Source organism: Bos grunniens, chromosome 24, assembly GCF_055505025.1.
Source record: "Bos grunniens cultivar Pamir isolate PY7600 chromosome 24, Bosgru_T2T1.0, whole genome shotgun sequence".
In the NCBI taxonomy this organism is placed as follows: Eukaryota; Metazoa; Chordata; class Mammalia; order Artiodactyla; family Bovidae; genus Bos; species Bos grunniens.
The window spans coordinates 5,995,817-6,008,851 of NC_141188.1; the positions used below are offsets into that span (position 1 = coordinate 5,995,817).

General features: G+C 47.1%; 1 long non-coding RNA gene across 2 annotated transcripts; it reads left to right on the forward strand.

The window, feature by feature from the left end:
- The first annotated feature begins 7,992 nt into the window (after positions 1 to 7,992).
- LOC147345865 (uncharacterized) lies at positions 7,993 to 11,944 on the forward strand. Of its 2 annotated transcripts, none has more exons than XR_015153386.1 (4): positions 7,993 to 8,240; positions 9,338 to 9,449; positions 10,316 to 11,206; positions 11,294 to 11,944. It is a non-coding gene; the product is annotated as an uncharacterized LOC147345865 (long non-coding RNA). The 2 variants fall into 2 exon arrangements; XR_015153387.1 differs by having other exon boundaries at positions 10,942 to 11,206.
- The last annotated feature ends 1,091 nt before the right edge of the window (positions 11,945 to 13,035 follow it).

Consider the following 13,035-nt stretch of genomic DNA (forward strand, 5'->3'; position numbering starts at 1 on the left):
CCTTCAGTCTTTCCCAGCCTCATGGTCTTTTCCAAGGAGTCAGTTCTTTGCATCAGATGGCCAAATTATCGGAGCTTCAGCTTCAGCATCAGTCCTTCCAATGAATATTCAGGACTGATTTCCTTTAGGATGGACTGGCTTGATCTTCTTGCAGTCCAAGAGACTCTCAAGAGCCTTCTCCAGCACCACAGTTCAAAAACGTCAGTTCTTCAGCACTCAGCCTTCTTTATGTCACCTCTCACATCCATACATGACTATTGTAAAAACCAGAGTGTTAACTATACAGACCTTTGTGGGTAAAGTAATGTTTCTGCTTTTTAAAATGCTGTCTAGGTTTGTCATAGCTTTTCTTCCAGGGAGCAAGCGTCTTTTAATTTCATGGCTGCAGTCACCATCTGCAGTGATTTTGGAGTCTAAAACATAAAGTCACTGTTTCCATTTTTTCCCCACCTTTTCATTCCCAGTTTGACTTTCTTCTGAAGCTAGGATTGCTGATGCTCTCCAAAGCAGAGAGACCTGCAAAACTCTCTCTTTATTGTGTTTCCCTTTTGCTTGAATTTTTACGTTCAAGATGTTCTTTGAAAAGAGATCTTTCCTAAAGTAAGCAAGAATTCTAGTAATGCTCCAGGCAGACTTTTTTTTTTGTTGTTGTTTGTTTCAGCTTACTACTGACCCATGTCCCTTGATAAAGAAGTTCTTTTTTACCCATAACTTTAATTGCTTTCATCACTGGTTCTTTGGCCTGATTTGTCCCATTTTCTTAGATGATTGGCCCTCCAAACTAGAATTCTGAGAGCAGGAGGCTGGTTCTATTATTCACTCTCTTCTAAGCCAGAGCTGAGGGTGGCCCACAGATGTGGTTATCTTATGACAATTCAGGTGGACAAGGCTTTATTAGAAGAGGGTTTTATTAGAGCCTAAGCTGAGATTCAGATGAGAATAGCAGTCACCTGGAGGTGATGTGGAAGGGGGTGTTCCGTGTATTTTGCCTTTGGTGATGGAAAAGGGATTTGCATGGGTGCCTGTCAGAGAAGCTGGAGAAATGGCTTGTCTGGCCATTGGTGTGAAGTCTGGTCCTCCAGGAACTGGAGCCTGTCTACAGGAGGTGAGGGGAGAGTCCCTGTGTTCTGAGAGCATCCGCCTGTCGGGGTTTCTGTCAGTTCCCATGACCCCAGTTTCCGTCAGTCTGCGGGAGGGAAGGATGAGGCGTGAGGCGCCTGGCATACTTCTTAGAATTCTCCACAGCCTGGCTCTGTCCCCGGGGCTGAGCACTTCCATTGAGGTGCAGAGAATCCACATTATGGATTTAGAATAAATGGAATTTTCCTTTTATCCTACGCACTTCTCTTTCTAACCTGTATTTTAGGTGTCCATGTTTATCCGATTCAATTTTAACATGAAATCCTGTGAAGATGAGGGTATTTTGACATTGACAAACTTGTGGGATTTTCAAAGAAAGACACATACATACCTACAGAGGCTATTTGAACACAGAGATGCAGTGAAGGTCAGAGGAAGAGCAGAAGGAAACTGAAACCCCATTAACAAAAGCAGGAAAAAAAATGTGCTTTATGAAAAGATGAAAGCAAGTGCATTGTCAAGGTGTTTCAGTTAGGATTGTTACAGAAAGGAAGCTCAGTGTCTGAGCAGACTGCCACGTCGTAGGATTGTGGTGACTAAACAGATCTTCCAAAAGCATTCATGTCTGTGTGTAATGTGACTACACTAGACCTCTGACCACATGGTAGGAAATGTACAATTTCAATAATGCCCACCCTTTACCAATTAGGCACTTACTTCCTGCCAAGCATTCTTCTTTCATATCATCTATAATTTGTAGAGGCTGGCTCAGCAGGTAAAGAATCCGCCTGCAATGCAGGAGACACAGGAACCACAAGTTCAATCCCTGGGTTGAGAAGATCCCCTGGAGAAGGAAAGGGCAACCCACTCCAGTATTCTTGCCTGGAGAATCCCATGGATGGAGGAGCCTGGTAGGCTACAGTCCATAGGGTCACAAAGAGTCGGACACGGCTGAGCACACATAGTTTCTAGAATAGACAGTAATTCATGTACTTTCACTCAGTCCTTCCAAGAACCTCGTGATTTGTGCCGTCATCCTGATTCACTCAGTCGTGTCGGACTCTTCGCGATCCCATGGTCTATACAGTCCATGGGATTCTTCAGGCCAGAACACTGGAGTGGGTAGCCTTTCCCTTCTCCAGGGGATCTTTCCAACGCAGGGATTGAACCCAGGTCTCCTGCATTGCAGGCAGACTCTTTACCGGCTGAGTCACAAGGAAAGCCCAAGAATACTGGAGAGGGTAGCCTTTCCCTTCTCCAGGGGATCTTCCCAACTCAGGGATCAAACCCAGGTCTTCTGCATTGCAGGCGGACTCTTTACCAGCTGAGCCACCAGGGAAGCCCTGATTCACTAGAACCCTGGCCATGCGATCTGTGCCTGGAGAGCTGGGATCTGAGCCCCCGTCCACTGATGAGGCTGCACGTCAGCGGACCCCCAGCTGGCATTGTGGAAGGTCTTCTGCAAAGGCTTAGCCTCAGCACACCAAGTAGGTTCTAAGACAAGCACATGGAGATGTGGGGAACCCGAGCAAACAGCATGCTCTGTCTGTGTTCTTAGAAACTTACAACCTGACCTTTTCCAAACATTTTTCATGCCTTTCACCAGATAAATTGAAAGTTGTGATTCCTATTCAAAACACCCTTGAGAAGTGGCAATTACCATTTTAAAAGAGGTATTTGGGATCTAGGCTCCTGTGTGGAGAATAAGACATGCGTTAAGCACCAATGTGTATATTTAACAAGCTTATGTTGAAAGCTGTGTTTGTAATCATCTGAAGGTTCCTCTTCAATCTGAAAACAATACATAATTCTCAGCCAATATTTTAAAGTTAATTTTTATTTGAATATAGTTGCTTTACACTGTTGTATTAGATTCTACTCTGTGGCGAAGTGAATCAGCTAAATGTACATCCTCTCATTTTTGGATTTCCTTCCCATTTAGGTCACCACAGAGCATTGAGTAGAGTTCCCTGGGCTCTACATTAGGGTCTCATTAGTCATCTATTTTATACACAGTAGGGTATATATGTCAATATCAATATGAATTGGGAGTCAATACCAACTCCCTGTTCATCCCCCCCTCCACCCAGTATCTCTGATGCAGTTCAGTTTAGTTCAGCCGCTCAGTTGTATCTGACTCTTTGTGACCCCATGAACTGCAGCACGACAGGCCTCCCTGTCCATCACCAACTCCTGGAGTCCACTCAAACCCATGTCCATTAAGTTGGTGATGCCATCCAACAATCTTATCCTCTGTCATCCTCTTCTCCTTCTGCTCTCAATCTTTCCTAGCATCAGGGTCTTTTCCAGTGAGTCAGCTCTTCACCTGAAGTGGCCAAAGTATTGGAGTTTCAGCTTCAGCATCAGTCCTTCCAATGAACACCTAAGACTGATCTCCTTTAGGATAGAGTGGTTGGATCTCCTTGCAGTCCAAGGGACTCTCAAGAGTCTTCTCCAACACCACAGTTCAAAAGCATCAATTCTTCAGTGCTCAGCTTTCTTTATAGTCCAACTCTCACATCCATACATGACTACTGGAAAAACCATAGCCTTGACTAGACGGACCTTTGTTGGCAAAGTAATGTCTCTGCTTTTTAATATGCTGTCTAGGTTGGTCATAACTTTTCCTCCAAGGAGTAAGCGTCTTTTAATTTCATGGCTGCAGTCACCATCTACAGTGATTTTGGAGCCCAGAAAAATGAAGTCAACCACTGTTTCCACTGTTTCCCCATCTATTTGCCATGAAGTGATGGGACCAGATGCCATGATCTTAGTTTTTCTGAATGTTGAGCTTTAAGCCAACTTTTTCAACTCTCCTGTTTCAATTTCATCAAGAGGCTCTTTAGTTCTTCACTTTCTGCCATAAGGGTGGTGTCATCTGCATATCTGAGGTTATTGATATTTCTCCCAGAAATCTTGATTCCAGCTTGTGCTTCATCCAGCCCAGTGTTTCTCATGATGTAAGCAGGGTGACATAATGTAGCCTTGACGTATTCCTTTTCCTATTTGGAACCAGTCTGTTTTTCCAAGTCCAGTTCTAACTGTTGCTTCTTGACCTGCATACAGGTTTCTCAAGAAGCAGGTCAGGTGGTCTGGTATCTGCATCTCTTGAAGAATTTTCCACAGTTTATTGTGATCCACACAGTCAAAGGCTTTGGCTTAGTCAATAAAGCAGAAATAGGTGTTTTTCTGGAACTCTCTTGCTTTTTCTATGATCCAGCAGATGTTGGCAATTTGATCTCTGGTTCCTCTGCCTTTTCTAAAACCAGCTGGGAACATCTGGAAGGTCACGGTTCACGTATTGCTGAAGCCTGGCTTGGAGACTTTTAAGCATCACTTTACTAGCGTGTGAGATGAGTGCAGTTGAGCGGTAGTTTGAGCACTCTTTGGCATTGCCTTTCTTTGGAATTGGAATGAAAACTGACCTTTTCCAGTCCTGTGGCCACTGCTGAGTTTTCCAAATTTCCTGGCATATCTCTGATTCAGCACAGCTCATTTATCCACCTCTGATGTCTCTTCTTTTCGCTCTGGCTCCCCCTGGACAGGAAGGAACTGCATAGGCACATGATGGTGGAGAGCGCCCTGCAGACCCCGAGAGGAGCCCTGCACAGACTGGCTGAAGGCCCAGCTTTGCCCTGTGACTCCAGGTTGACCCCAGTTTGACTCCAGGATTCACAAACCCCAGACCATCGCCCTTCATTTCATTTTATCTGGCATCCCGAGATGGACCAGCCTAAGGCTTGGGTCTTTAACCACTGCAGCCATTCTCTGATCAGCAGAACCATTACTGACCAGTTCAAGTCTCCCATTCCCACTCCAGTTTCTGTGGCAGACAGGTGTTGTCATCTTCATGCACTAGAGCTCTGTGTGGGGGTGTCGCTGACCCCCAGTGGGACAAAGCTGATCTGTCCTATCTCCTCCAGCCCTGGGGTGCAGTATCCATGCCGTGGCTGAACCCTGAAGGCTCTGTCAACACTCTCTCCTGGAGGGACTTGGCAGAGCCTTGTTTAACAGCATGATGTGTGCACGCTAAGTCGCTTCAGTTGTGTCTGACTCTGTGCTATCCTATGGACTAGGATCCTATCCTCCATCCATGGGATTCTCCAGGCAAAAATACTGGAGTGTGTTGCCCTCCTCCTGGGGATCTTCCCAACCCAGGGATTGAACGAAGTCTTCTGCATTGCAGGCGGATTCTTTACCACTGAGCCACCAGGGAAGCATAAGGACAAGTACAAATTAGAAATAAGAGACTTAATGCTCTTTTTAGATCAGTCACCTTAGAAAATGTGCAACTGTAAGTACTTTCTCCTCGCTCTGAAATGTGTACAAATCCTTTTGATGAGATAGTTCTTAGACAGCTTTAGGACCCAGGAGTCTGTTTCTTAAGGACTGGGAGCCATCTCTTGAAAATGCAGTTACCAAGGAAGACAGCATACTCTATTTCCCAGTCTCTGCAGAACGGTAGTAGGGGCCTTGCTCCGAGTTGCTAAACCATCTCCTGTCCTAAGGATATGAGAGGTTTGCTTTTCCCCTGAATAAAACACTTAGGTAACACAGATAGTCACCCTAATTACCAGGCAAACCTGGGATGAACCGTATGGGACAACGGACTGTGAAGTCCTCTACTTGAGGACTAGTCACCGTTTGCCTTGAGAACTTGTTTGTAAAGGGCTGTAGATGCTTGGCTACATGAAGGTGAGATTTCTTTCTGTCTTTACAACCTCTTGGCTGATTGCCTGTCACACATATCTCACTCTGGTTTAAGGTTTATTCAATGATAAGAGTGTTTTCATTCATTTCTCCCTTTGTGGAGTGGCTTTCTGGGTTGGGAGGACATTTGGTTCTTACTTACGTCTTCCCAGAAAGGGACGGAGGTATAGCTGGAGGTGTCCAGTCCTGTTGGCAGAGAGGGACCACCCTCCCCTGGGGTCTTAGTAGGTCCTCAGCCCCGTCTGTCTCTGGAGCCCTGCTCTTCCCAGCCCCATCCTGCCCACCACACCGTGCTCTGATCCTCCTCGTCCGATCACCCCGAGGCCGCCACCCTCCAACCAGACCCCCAAGGCTTCTTGCTGGGGCCCTCTTTGAGAAGGGTGGTCTGTGTCTGTACCCTCAGTAACTGGAGAAGAATCCTCTCCCCACCGTTTCTTCTGCCAGCTTCCCCCATGTCCCAGGGCAAATAAATCATCAACTGATGGGCAGATTGTGCCCTTCCCAAATCTGTATGTTTAAGTCCTAACCCACAGAGCCTCAGAAGGCACCAGTATTTGGAGAGAGGGTCTTTTAAAGGGTAATTAAGGCAAACCTGGTGGCTCAGATGGTAAAGAACCCCGCCTGCAATGCAGGAGACCCAGTTTGATTGCTGGGTGGGGAAGATTCCCTGGAGAAGATTCCCACTCCAGTATTCTTTCCTGGAGAATCCCATGGGCAGAGGAGCCTGGTGTGCTACAGTTCAAGGGGGCACAAAGAGTCAGACATGACTGAGTGACGCACACTTTCACTTTCAAGGCAAAACAAGGTCATTAGGGAAGGCCCTTTAGGGCAGAAGTTCCCAACACTTGTAGAATCAAGAACTGTCTTCGTGGAAGACAATTTTTCCACGGATGGGGTGGGAGATGCTTTGGAGCTGATGCAAGCGTATTACATCTGTTGTGCACTTTATTTCTATCATTATTGCGTTAGCTCCTCTCCAATCATCATGCATTAGATCCCAGGGGCTGGGGGCCCCTGGTCTAATGGAGGGATAAAGCTTCCTTCCACCCTTCTAGGTTCTGTGTTCAGTCTACAAATTAAACTGACAGAAGGTTGATAAACAGGCAATATAATTATATATTTGCGGGCGAATGAGAGGTTCACAAAAATATGTATGTGCCTTGAGGAGGTAGGTGACCAGATGACTGAGACATAAGCTCCAAGTTCTGTCTCTGAGCTCTGGATAGGAAGTGGGGCTGGGGGCTTATGGGGGGAGGCAACTGATGGGGAGAGGAGGGAAGGGAATTATGATAAAGTTAGGGCTTCCCTGGTGGTATAGACAGTAAAGCATCTGCCTACAACGCAGGAGAAGGGAGTTCGATCCCTGGGTTAGGAAGATTCCCTGGAGACGGGAACGGCTACCCACTCCAGTATTCTTGCCTGGAAAATCCCATGGACAGAGGAGCCTGGTGGCCTGCAGTCCATGTGGTCGCAGAGAGTCGGACATGACTGAATGACTTCACTTTCTTTCTTTCTTGTCTTTTTATGGAGAGAAAAGTCTCTCCAGTGAGAAAATTGTCTCTGCCAGTAGCTTTCAACCTGTTACAGATAACTGATGGAAATCTCCTTTAAAAAAGGGGAAATTTGTACTTTATCTTAGGCAGGTAAGGGGGAGTTAAAGAGCTTTTTCTGTGTCTGCTGGTTCTCCATTGCCTTTAGTTCAAAGTAATCTATACAGCAAGTGATATATTTTGGGGTGGCGTGTTCTGAGCCCCTTCAGCCCTAATCCATTGCGACTGGTGTCCTTATAAGGGGACTGGGACACAGACAGACACGGAGGGAGAACCATGTGCGGAGTCAGGGAGAAGGTGCCTGTCTGCAGCCAAGGAGAAACCTTAGGAAAAAGCAACCCCACGGAAGCCTTGATCCTGGATCTATTCTCCATATGTGATAAAATGAATGTCTGTTGCTTGAGTCACCCAGACCGTGCTGCTTTGTCTTGGAAGTCCCAGAAAACCCATACTATGACCCAAGAGCATTTCTGAGTGATGGTCTCTTGTATTTTATTATTTTACTTAAGGACGGGTACACTTAGCTATATGAAGCCTCAGAACTTCCAGTTTTTTTATAACACAAAAAATACCAATGTGGTCATTTCCTACATGTGTTTGTCTAAAAAAAAATCTTCTGACGCCCACTTTTCTTCTTTCCTGTTTCATATAGGCACATCCGGAAATGTTTCAGCAAACATACAAAACTCCTCCTCCGTCCTGTCCTGTAAGTGGCCCCAAGGTGCATCACAGAACCGTGAGTATCCACGACTAAGGAGATCCACGAGACGCCTAGAGCCCTTTTGCTTTCAGTCTGTGTCTGTCTGAAACGAGGACTATTTTCTGTTGGAACTGATCCTGAGTTTACCTGACTGTGTTACGGATGCCATGATTCCTTGGTCAGAAACTGAGCTGCAGAAGGTATCTTTTGGTTCATTTCTGTGGTGATTTGGGGGCTGACTCCAGCTTCCTGTTTAGAATAGCACCTGGGCGGGGGACTGGGGGGAGGCCCCTGTTGGTGGGGACCTTGCCTCGAGTGGGCAGGAGAGAGATGTTGCTGCACCAGGTAGGGTATACCACCCAGTGAAGTGTGGCTTGTGAGTCACGACTGAGCTGGCTCCAGGCAGGAATAAAGCATTTGATTAAACTGCCATTTATGGGAACCATTAGACTCCTGCTGTGCAGGCTTGATTGCTTGGTGCTTAAAGCTTGCATCTCATTTGTGATCCACAGTGTCAGGAGTTGTGAGTGGAAGGCAGCCTGTTGCTTCTTGAATGTTGCCTGAGTTTATCCAGCTCCCCCCATTCTCCGATGCTTGGAGACAATGGCAGACACAACTAGTCGTGGAATCGCAGCGAGTATAATAACATCGTTAGATTAGAAACCAGGGCAATTATCCAGTCACCTTTGTCTTTAGAGCTGGCATGAACCGTGGGAGTCATGGAGTACATAACACTCAGAAGGCACCTTATTAATTAGCGTTTCCCTGCTTGCTTGGGACGATGATATGTGCGTTCTAAACGCATGTGAACACGGACAGTAAAGAACTGCCTTGATACTCCGGTTACCATGCCAACTATCACGTATTCATTTTCTGATGACACTCCTGATGGATTCTTTAGGGAGCTCTGGTTACCACACAAACTGAAGGCAGTCTTTTTTTTTCCCCTTGCTGTCTTGACAACAACATCTCTCTTCTCTCCAAGGGAAATACAAATGCATCTTCATGGTGGGTATTATTTCAACCTGAGCATGCAACTTTTGTTATGAAATATTTATCAGAATGAAACAAATGATGTCATTAATTAGCACACTGATAAAGATTTTTTTCAATTGTATTGGGGCTTTGCCTCAAGGGGGCAATCAGAGCTGCAACTGCCTACATGATCCACTAGATGGAGCAAGTAAGAAAGTATTTGTAGTCAACTCCCCTAATGATTGAAGAAATAAATAATGGGACTCTTGATCAGTCTGTGGATAAAGTAATGACTGTTTGCTTTTTCTGACAACTTTGGTAGAGATCTTGGGAATGAAAGATTGGCTTGACAGCTTCCTATCTGCCCAGCAGAAAATCAATTATGTTCCCAGTTAAGCATATCAAGAGGAGACAGACTTTTGACTCAAATTTAGGTATGAATTGTTTTATTATTAAATCGAATTAAATTGAATTTATTAATTTTTCTTTCTTTGTTTTATTTAGTATTTAAGGTAGTTCCCACTTTTCTGAAGGCAAAAAAAGAAAAGTTAAAAAAAATCCTTTCTTGTCTTCATTTATATGTACCAATGCAACCTTCCCCATGAGGTGGCTATCCTTTTTGGCTTTAAACTTCAGGTTGTAAAACCTTTCCACGTAGGATATTATCTCCCTGGTAATGGAAACAGTGAGCAGCTATGCGTATTTGCGATGCTCAGTACCTATTCCATGTATCACATTGTTCTCCCGTTAAGCAAGCATCTTGATTGGGGCGGCGTGACTGGGTCACCCACCCATGGCGGCAACTACAGAGACACAAAGCACGAAGTCTCTGCAGGAGCTGGTGGGACAGACATGCTCTGAAACTGAACCCCAGGACCGTTCTCCACATGCCGTGCTCTCATGCCCCACTGCTCCCTACCAAAGGTTACACTGTGTCTGAGACTACTTCTGTAAGCAGCCTGTCTGATCTCAGCTTCGATTCAGGAATCTAGCCAAGTGCTATTGGCGAGCGTTTTGACCGTGAGCTTTCTCGATGCTTCGATTTTACATTTTACTGACACACACTCTTTGCATTGGCAGCAGAAGAGGCGTCCCTTAGATGGTGAGCTAAGCTATTATATGGGTAAACAGGAAGAGTTATGATCTCTTTGGAGAGCAATTTGGCAAATACAGCAGCATTTAAAATACGTATATCCTTTGATCCAGCCAGTCCAGAGCTAGGAATTTAATTTGCATGCTTGCACACAAACTCAAAGGAATATGTGTGAAGTTTCTTTCTTCTTCTTCTTTTTTACTGCAGCCTTGTTTGCAAGAAGAGAAGACTCAACCTAAACGTTCACTTGATTAAAGTTCCTGACTAAGGAACTGATTAAATGGATGAGGGTGTATCCTTATCAGGGAATACAGGGGGATTCATTATATTGACTCATGTTGGCTCTGCGAGTCCATGGACTGTAGCTTGCCGGGCTCCTCTGTCCATGGGATTTCCCAGGCAAAAATACTGGAATATGTAGCCATCTTCTCCTCCAGGGGATCTTCCCCACCCAGAGATGGAACCTGCATCTCCTGCACTGAAGGCAGATACTTAATCACTGAGCCACCAGGGAAGCCCAACCTTGAGTCATATTTTCTAGTGTATCATCCTTATGTTGATTATTCCCAAACAGTGTCCAAGAACAATTAAGTGAAAAAAAGTGCAAACTGATATGTATGATGTGGCATCATTTATATAAAAAGTAAGGATCCATTAATTATATAGGTACATGTATGTGTGTATGCTTAGAGAGCATATAAAAATCTGGAAAAACACCGGAAGAAAATGGAGCTGAGGAGAAGGGGGAAAATACATGTTTCTTCTCCATTTGTATTCCTCTGTATGGCTCGTCTTCTTTTGTTCCGTCAGGCTGCTCCCCGTTTCTCCTCCAGGTGCGTCTGCCCGCTCTGCCTGCCCAGGCTCCGTGGAGACGCAGGAGGGGGACAGCGTCCGCCGCGTGGCGGCTGGGGTCCCAGGCCTGGACAGGCCGGTTCCAGCTCTCGGAGGCTCCTCCTTGGCACAGCCTGGAAGAGAGACATGATGGATGCTTTGACCGCTGCCTCCCAGCGAGGACGCGTCGCTGACTCCGCTGCTTATTGACTCTGGCCCGGCTGCAATCTGGTTCGAAGGACATGGGGACTTGCTGACCCCTCCAAGGTGACTGCGGTGGTCCTGGAAGGGGCATGATGCTCTCAGCTAACTTGCCAGCTGCTGCCAAATTTCTGCTCCTCCTCTCCCTTTCAGGCGGAGTTAGACTCTGGGAAGTTGTGGTTTTGCAAACCCGGAGTTCTCCAGGCCAGGAGCACCCAGGACTGGGCAATGCGACTACCCCCATGAGACAGTGACCCCATAATGACTGCATTAAGGAAGGAAGGGAAGGGGCAGAGACCAGGCCTTTTCACTCTGCAGCGACGGCTGCTGTTGCTTTTCAAAATTCCTTCTGCTATTTTTTTCCCCAAATCTACAGCACAGATGTGGTGCCTCGTGAGCAGTTTGCACCGAGCAGGTTGGAGCCCGGCCAGTGACCTACTGAGTGACCGGCTGAGTGAGTGCAGCTTTTGCGGAGGGCTTGCTCTGGGTTGCTGGGGGACAGGCAGCCTGTCCTTCCCCTTCCCCAGTCCTGTGGAGGAGGAGTGGAGACCCCGTCTCTCTCGGTAGCAGCCCGGGCTGGAGGCTGCCTTCTTATGGAGTGGACAGGCCTGGAGACTCCCAGACTTGTCAAGGATGGCCCCTTTGATGAATTACAAGTCAAGGGTAATAAGCCTGCTGCAACTTTTACTGTGTTTGTCTATGTAAGATATATTCAATCAACCATTTGGTACACTTTCTGTTATATGCTGGTTTCTTGGGTTTTTTCCTCCATTAGATAAATAAAGCCACGCTAGTTTCTTTTCATGGCTTCTGCCCCGGACTCCCCGCCACTCCCTAGGAAGGCTCTTTGTTTCAGCCACTCTGTGTACCTGGAGCCGGGCTCTCCCATCGCTGGGAAGGGGTGGAGGGCTGCCGTGGCGGTGTCCTCGAGCCCTGGCTGACTGACCACGTTTGGATTCAGTGGGCTGCAGAGTGTGTCTGAAGGAGACTATGGCTGGTTGTGTTGGGGCGGGACTGGCTTGAGGTAGCTGCTGCAGGACTACTTCCCAGATACTGGGAAGGCTGAGGAGGCTATTTCAGACGTTTGTTCAGCAGTTGCCTCAAGCAGGAGTTGATTAAAGAAAACCATCGGCCCTGGCTGCCTTTCGCTGTGGGTTCCGGCTGCCTTGTCTCCACGTAGCCCTTCTCAGTCCCTGTGGTTGGGGGTGGGGATGGGGAGGGACTTTCCCTGGCTTAACTTCTCCCAGACATGACATTGGCATATCACCCCCATCACTACCTCTCATTCTGAGGTGGAGGTGCCTGGGTCTCCCTGCAAACCTTTGCCAAAACCAAGAGACCAGTTAAGAGACCAGACTTAACCCTCAAGCTTTTTGCCTCTTAGGAGGCCAGAGAAGTGGGAGAGTTGACGTCCTCGGCACGTTCTTCCCAGCAAACTTGTCCTGACTCAGCGGACGGCATTGCCCTCCACTCCTCTCTGCAGGTCGTCTCCTTCCTTTGAAATGTCACAGGGTGGGGAGGGGGTCTGTGTCTCCTGTGACACACGCCTCCTTTCTCCTTCTCAGCTCGTGTGCGCTCCCTCCGAGGCTCAGGTTCTTTTTCTCTTTCCCTACGTTTCTCCAGTGGGGCCTGTGGCCACACTGTCTAATGTTTTGCCTTTAGGTTGTGTTTTGCGGAGTTTAGAGGGTGAGGTCCAAGAACAAGAAGAAAACTCTCCCCTGCCCCCTCGATCAGGAGGTGACCACCCTGCTGACCCCGCCCATCAGTGGCCCCCTGCCCCTCCAGGGGAGACGCTCGGGTCTGGGAGTGCCAGCAGCATCTCTTCACTTGCTGCTCAAGGGGAAGCTCTGACTCCACCCCCAGACAAGGAATATTTCTCTTTTTGTGGTTTTCGG